Consider the following 8,010-nt stretch of genomic DNA (forward strand, 5'->3'; position numbering starts at 1 on the left):
TTGCAGGTTGTGGTTGACGTTTCACATGTGGCTGAACACTTCCTGTTTCCTAAAAAAACGTAACTATCTGGCGAACGGTCCGCACACTTGGATGATGTCGTGCAGAATACCGAGCAGCATACATAGCACACGCCCGTTGGGCATTTTGATCACAATAGCCATACATCAACACGATATCGACCTCTTCCGCAATTGGTAAACGGTCCATTTTAACACAGGTAATATATCACGAAGCAAATACCGTCCACACTTGCGGAATGTTGTGTGATATTACGTACTTATAGGTTTGCGACTATTACAGCGCCATCTATCACAAAGCGAAAAAATTGGTCCAACTAAAACATTCATATTTCCTTACGTACTACACGAATATGTAATATAAATGGGGGTTCCTACTTTTAAAAAACGCAGTTGATATCCGTTTGACCTATTTCAGTGCCATCTAGCGGGCCAACCATAGCGCCATCTGGTTTCCCCCTTCAAGCTAGACGAGTTTCGTTCTTTGCAGTTTTTCGTTTGATGCTTATTTCGTGAGATATTTGGCCTGATCAGTATCAATGGACGACCCTGTATATACATATGTGTGTGTGTGTTTCTTCACATGCTGCTGCTAGTCCTTGTTTCCCCTATACATGGTCCAGTCACATTGACGTGGCAACTACCTATGCTCAACGTCAACGTGGAATAACCACCCAGAGACGGCAGGTAACAGTTCAAGCAGCTGAGGGTATATAAAGTGTGTTAGGGAATGCGGAAAACATTACAGTCATTGTAATGCAGAAATGGAGTGGTCTATCTGACATCCAGAAGGGCATGGTCATTTGCTTTCAGGTCGAGAGCAGAAGCTTTTCCGAAACAAATGTTCGTGTGCCACCATGGTTAAAGTATACTGTGCTTAGAAAAACTGCGCTACCCAAAACAACCTCTGTGACAAGTGTAGTGCACCAAGGGCCATAAATTACAGGAGTGAACGACAAGTGCGGAAAGGTGTATGGGCGAACAGATGTGCAATTGTTGAGCAACTGATCACCCAGGTGAACCAAAGGGCTACCAACATCGTCTTCTCAATGACCGTTCAATGAACGTTGCTGCATGCGGGCCTCTGCAACAGGCAACTGTTTCATGCATCCACACTGCCTGCTGTCCATCGCCGCTTAAAGCTGGAATTTGCACGCCAGTGCTGCTAGCGGATGTCCACTGAGTGACAATAGGTGGCCTTTTCAGACAGATCAGGTTTTATGCTCCATCAGATAGATGGCTTCTGGCATGTATGGCCCTGCAACAATCATCGAAAGTGTCCAGGCTGGAGGAGGGAGCATTAAGGTCTGGGGAATGTTTTTGTGGCATTTACTGGATGATTTCGTCATTCTGTAAGGCACAATAGATCAGCACTAGTATGTACGTATCCTTGGGGGCCATTTCCACCCCTACATGCACCCTGTTTATCCTCGCCATGATGGCATCTACCAGCAGGACAATTCAACGTGTCACAAAGCTCATAGTCTATGTATATGGTTTGAATAGCACCTTGGCCACCAAACCACCCAGACGTAAACCCAATCGGGAGGCTGTGCGACCACCTTGATTGGGCTGTTGGTGCCATGGATTCTCAACCATGAAATTTAGTTCAGTTGGCCATGGCGCTGGAGATATGACTCCACATCCCTGTCGGTACCTTCCAGAACCTCAGTGACTCTCTTTCTGCACGTTTACGCTGCAAAAGTTGGTTATATATTTAGGGTCCTCTTCTCTGTGCTAGTTTTAGTATGAATAAACGTATCTGACAGTCACAAGTCATTAATAAAGAAATAACTCTGAAAATAAAATCAGTGTATATACAGCATGTCTCTACTAAGAGTCGTCAGGCGCATTTTCTCTGGTGTTTCTGCAGATATTTGCCATTTTTTTCTGCAACGTGTAGTTGGAATCAGCCCAAACAAGTGCTACTCCTCTTGGGATGTCGAAGGAAAGTGTCGGTTTGTTTGCTTTGCCAGTTATTGTATATAAGAAAAGAAATAGCTTAGTAAAGAAACTACTGTGAGATACGTCACTAGAAACAAATAGCTTTGTAATGTTATTGTTATTATTTCCAAACCCTTTCACTACAGAATTATTGTTTTTAAGAAACCTATACCTCTCCCCATGATGCACAGCTCTCAACTGAAGAGGCGTACACAGCTGAGCTGGTTATAAGGGGGAGATGGAGGAGTGCGAATCTTATTGGTAAATGAGTGTTATCTGTGCTTTCTTCCAACTACTGGGCATGGGTTTTTGTTCAAGTGGTGTACGATAGATTATATTTAAAAGAGGAGCTAACAAATTCGGTATAGAATCAGCTCTGGAGATTCGTCAGTTTTAATGATTTCAACTGTTCTTCAGCGCCATTGGCACTAACAGTTATTTCAGTCATCTTTTCAGTGACACAAGGATTCAATTGGGGCAATTATCCTGGGTTTTCCTTTGTAAAGGGACATTTAAAAACGGAGTTAAGTATTTCTGTTTTTGCTTTGCTACCCTCGGTTTCAGCTTCTATTTCAGTCGTGAATGGCTGGAAGCTAACTTTTGTGCCAGTACCAGCCTTTACATATGACTAAAATTTCTTTGGGTTTTGTGAAATATAATTTGGCAATATTCTGCCTCGGCAGTCATTGAAGGCTTCATGCATGGCTCTATTTATGGCTAAATGGATTTCTATTTATAGCCGCAACCATCGTTTAACACCTTGGGAAAGACTGCAAGTCCTTTGGACTCGCCTTTCTTTCACTTCATTTGTTCAGTTCATGTCGATATATGCAATTTCAATTTGTGCACTTTTATCAAGTTAGGACGACACTGTGTCCTATAAGATGTTTATCAAAGAAAGTTGACAGTGGTTTTGTACTGAGTTTATTGAAGGCTAATTGCACAGAGTAATTTTGAGGCGATTGGGCTGAGTTTATGTTTTGTTGGGTAATTACGGCTACGGCTGGCCGAAGGGAAGCTTGATGGAGGTAGATGGTGAAAAGGCCCCTTCTTTGCCGTCAGTTCGGAGACCAAGGAAGGGTTACGGGCACAGGTATAGCGACCGGGCCTGGCAGCCTCGGTCACTACTTTCGCAAAGATAAAGGCACGTTGGCAGAAATGTTCTGAGCAGCTGGGGTCACGTAACCATAGGCAGAGATGTGCACTCGCTGGCCCACAGTACGTTGTCCCAGAGGTTCACAACAGAGTTTCTTACAATATCTTTAGCCGAGTCTTGAGGGACCACTGTCTCATGATTTTTCTCTGTCGAGGAGAGAGCATTTTTCAGATTCGACAGGTATCCATCTTACACTACTGGCCATTAAAATTGCTACACCACGAAGATGACGTGCTACACACGCGAAATTTAACCGACAGGAAGATGATGCTGTGATATGCAAATGATTAGCTTTTCAGAGCATTCACACAAGGTTGGCGCCGGTGGCGACACCTAAAACGTGCTGACATGAGGAAAGTTTCCAACCGATTTCTCATACACAAACAGCAGTTGACCTGCGTTGCATGGTGAAACGCTGTTGTGATGCCTCGTGTAAGGAGGACAAATGCGTACCATCACGTTTCCGACTTGCATAAAGGTCGGATTGTAGCATATCGCGATTGCGGTTTATCGTATTGCGACATTGCTGCTACCGTTGGTCGAGATCCAATGACTATTAGCAGAATATGGAATCGGTGGGTTCAAGAGGGTAATACGGAACGCCGTGCTGGATCCCAACGACCTCGTATCAATAGCAGTCGAGCTGAAAGGCATCTTATCCGCATGGGGGTAACGGATCGTGCAGCCTTGTCTCGATCCCTGAGTCAACAGATGGGGACGTTTGCAAGACAACCACCATCTGCACGAACCGTTCGACGACGTTTGCAACAACATGGACAATCAGCTCGGAGACCATGGCTGCGGTTACCCTTGACGCTGCATCACAGACAGGAGCGCCTGTGATGGTGTACTCAACGACGAACCTGGGTGCACGAATGGCAAAACGTCATGTTTTCGGATGAATCCAGGTTCCGTTTACAGCATCATGATGGTCGCATCCGTGTTTGGCGACATCGTGGTGAACGCACATTGGAGGCGTCTATTCGTCATCGCCATACTGGCGTATCATCCGGCGTGATGGTATGGGGTGCCACTGGTTCACACGTCTCGGTCACGTCTTTTTCGCATTGACGGCACTTTGAACAGTGGACGTTACATTTCAGATGTGATACGACCCGTGGCTCTACCCTTCATTCGATCCCGGCGAAACCCTACATTTCAGCAGGATAATGCACGACCGCATGTTGCAGGTCCTGAACGTGCCTTTCTGGGTACAAAAAATGTTCGACTGCTGCCCTGTCCAGCACTTTCTCCAGATCTCTCACCAATTGAAAACGTCCGGTCAATGGTGGCCGAGCAACGGGCTCGTCACAATACGCCAGTCACTACTCTTGATGAACTGTGGTATCATGTTGAAGCTGCATGGGCTGCTGTACCTGTACACGCCATTCGAGCTCTGTTTGACTCAATGCCCAGGCATATCAAGGCCGTTATTACGGCCAGAGGTGGTTGTTCTGGGTACTGTGTTCTCAGGGTCTATGCACCCAAATTGCGTGAAAATGTAATCACATGTCAGTTCTAGTATAATATATTTGTCCAATGAATACCCGTTTATCATCTGCATTTCTTCTCGGTGTAGCAATTTTAATGGCCAGTAGTGTATGTTTTCCTGCGGACCTTCCTGTATCTCGTATATGTTAGGATGATAAACATTTTGCAATGGTGGCTGAAATGGGCCAACATGGTAGGAAGCCCGACACAATGTTGCTAGGACAGCCATTGCGCTTTTTTGAGTCACATAGGCACCCGGACTTCCTGTGCAAGTGGAGAAACAGGGTCTGGATTTGGACGCAGATGGTGACGTTACAAGATGCACTGGGGGGAGGGGGGAGGGAGAGGGGCGCCTGTTCAATGTCATAGAAAGCGACAGGATTGGAGGAATGGTATTTGCCCATCTTTTTTGGGGGGGGGGGGGGGCTGTTCTGAGAATGGAGAATTATCCTATTGGCGTATGGAAGTGCTGCCACATTGTGATTTGTTGTTGTAGCTTTTCAAGAGTACTCCACGTGCATTATTTTCGTAAGTGATAGCGAAAAGGCTGAGCCATTATGCAGACAGATCCGGTCTCTGGTCACAAGTATATCGATTCAGGCACAGGCATGGTGTTTTCATTTGTTCGGGTGTTCGACCCAGTTGCAGATACAAAATACCTCAATTTGGGGGCACTAAAGATATCTTGAGCTACCTTTACTTTTACCGTAATATAAATTAATCAAGTCACATGCAAAATTTAAGAAAGTTTTATGTAAACTGATTGTACACATATACAAGATAATGCCATCTTATGATATGAAAAAGTTACAGTTTTGGCTCTCTTTCTTAAATTATGAATTTTATGCGACTATTCTTCCTGGCAAATTGGTTAATTACATCGTCAATAGGACAATCAATGTCAGGGTAAGTGTTCAACAGAGCTAAGCCTTTAAGTAGATTCTCCTTTATTGTCGACGTCAGGCATGTCTTTGTATGCCCCCCCCCCCCCCCCCCCCATAACACGTTCCCCATATGTATCCGCCACTGGTTGGACCGCGAGGCGAGTCTGATCTTATATTCGGGCTTGATCCAGAAAAATGGTCGGGGATCCTGGGACGAGAGGAGATAGACGTTCATAGTTCGAGTCGACGCAGAGGTGTACTGGTCACTGCCCTGCAAACTCCCAGAAGTGTAAGGTGAGCATTTCACAGCCGCGGCACTGTAGGAAGCTTTAAAGTGAAGTTTCATCATCCACGGCGTGCTCTTTAAAACAGCAGCAGTCACTGTCTAATGTATGTACGAGGGTGATTCAAATGAAAACCTTAAATTTGTAATAACAAATCGAAATTTCGCGCCGTTATCCTGTAAGTTGGTAAGCGTGCTACAAACAGCGTGCAGAATGGCCTGTAGGTGGCAGCATAGTGCAGATGCGCAAAACCGTCGCAGTATCAATATAAAGATGGCCGCCCCACTTGCGACTTGCACCAGGGAAGAACAGCGTTCTGTTATTCGGTTTTTGCGTAGTGAAGGTGTGAAACCTATTGAAATTCATCGACGAATGAAGGTTCTGTACGGTGATGCATGTTTGCCACAGCAGCAAGTCTACCAATGGAGTAGGAAGTTCGGAAATGGTGTGCCTTCAGTGGAGTTCTGACTACACAGAAAATTGCAGCAGTTTCACAAAGTGTCTGCAAGATGGGTACCACAGCAGCTGAATCCTGAAATGAGAGAACGAGATGTTGATGCTTGTGAAGACCTACTTCGGCGCTTTGAACGAGAAGGTGATGGCTTCCTTGCAAGAATCGTTACTCGGAACGAAACCTGGGTTCACTTCCGTTTTGAGTGTCTTCCTCATCCACCCTACTCACCAGATCTTGCCCCAAGTGATTTCCATATGTTTGGACCACTCAAAGACGCAATGGGAGGAAGGAAGTTCCGTTCTGATGAAGAGGTACGCCATGCGGTGCATGAGTGGTTGCGCGGACTACCAAAAGAATTTTTTTCTAAAGGAATTTATGCACTTTGTAAGAGCTGGAGGACTTGCATTGAGCTTGGCGGAGATTATGTTGAAAAGTGATACAGCTTTGTACCACTTCTGCGCAATAAATGATATTTTAAAAAATATTTAAGGTTTTCATTTGACTCACCCTCGTATATCATGTTAGGTTGGGGTTGTTTTGGGGGAGGAGACCAGACGGCGAGGTCATCGGTCTCATTGGATTAGGAAAGGAAGTCGGCCGTGCCCTTTCAAAGGGCATTTGCCTGGTGCGATTTAGGGAAATCACAGAAAACCTAAATCAGGATGGCCGGACACGGGATTGAACCGTCGTCGTCCCGAATGCGAGTCCAGTGTGATAGCCACTGCGCCACCTCGCTCGGTCTATCATGTTAGGTTACAGGTTTGCAGTTCACAATCACAGTCAGGCGAGATAGTCGGACTGCATTATCCATAGTTAAATTTGAAGTTGAAGTTCATTTTCCACCACTCTCCAACTTTGTGAGCCATACATAAGTTCATACTTCATTTCATTAAATAGGTGCTTGTATGTAATCAATCTTGTTTTTGCCTATTCATGTCCAATATAATTCTTGTTTTTTTTTTTTTTTTATCTGTCGTTATCTTGAATGTCACCTGTTATTTCAACAAATACCACTCCTTGGGAACTTATTAATTTCATTCATTTATGTGGGAGATAATAGTTATTATTTTGGAATTTTATGCCTTGTGTCAACTTCACTGCTGGCGACCCGTGCCGGCTGTGGTGGCCGAGCGGTTCTAGGCGCTTACTGCTATGGTCGCAGGTTCGAATCCTGCCTAGGGCATGGATGTGTGTGATGTCCTTAGGTTAGTTGGATTTAAGTAGTTCTAAGTTCTAGGGGACTGATGGCCTCAAATGTTAAGTCCCATAGTGCTCAGAGCCATTTTTTTGCTAGCAGCCCAAAGTAGTCATTTGCGTGTAAATATCGTGTTACCTTTAATTTCACAATAGTGTAACTGAAGGGTGCTTCTGTGCTGTAGAATATTCTGGAGAATAAGCTCAGTAGAGGTACCCCATATACCTTCGCACAAAACGAGACATTTTGTAACCTATTTGCAGTAGTCTGTTTCTTTAGAAGTTTCAAATGGTTCAAATGGCTCTGCGCACTATGGGACTCAACTGCTGTGGTCATAGGTCCCCTAGAACTTAGAACTACTTAAACCTAACTAACCTAAGGACATCACACACATCCATGCCCGAGGCAGGATTCGAACCTGCAACCGTAGCGGGTCGTGCGGTTCCAGATTGTAGCGCCTTTAACCGCTCGGCCACTCCGGCCGGCTTAGAAGTTTCTTTACAATGACACTACACTAAGGGCGTAGACAGTCTCTCCCATTATTAACTGTTCTACTGGGTACAAATCTATACATTGCATGGTCA

The sequence above is a fragment of the Schistocerca cancellata genome, chromosome 4 (genome assembly GCF_023864275.1).
Source record: "Schistocerca cancellata isolate TAMUIC-IGC-003103 chromosome 4, iqSchCanc2.1, whole genome shotgun sequence".
NCBI classification, from domain to species: Eukaryota; Metazoa; Arthropoda; class Insecta; order Orthoptera; family Acrididae; genus Schistocerca; species Schistocerca cancellata.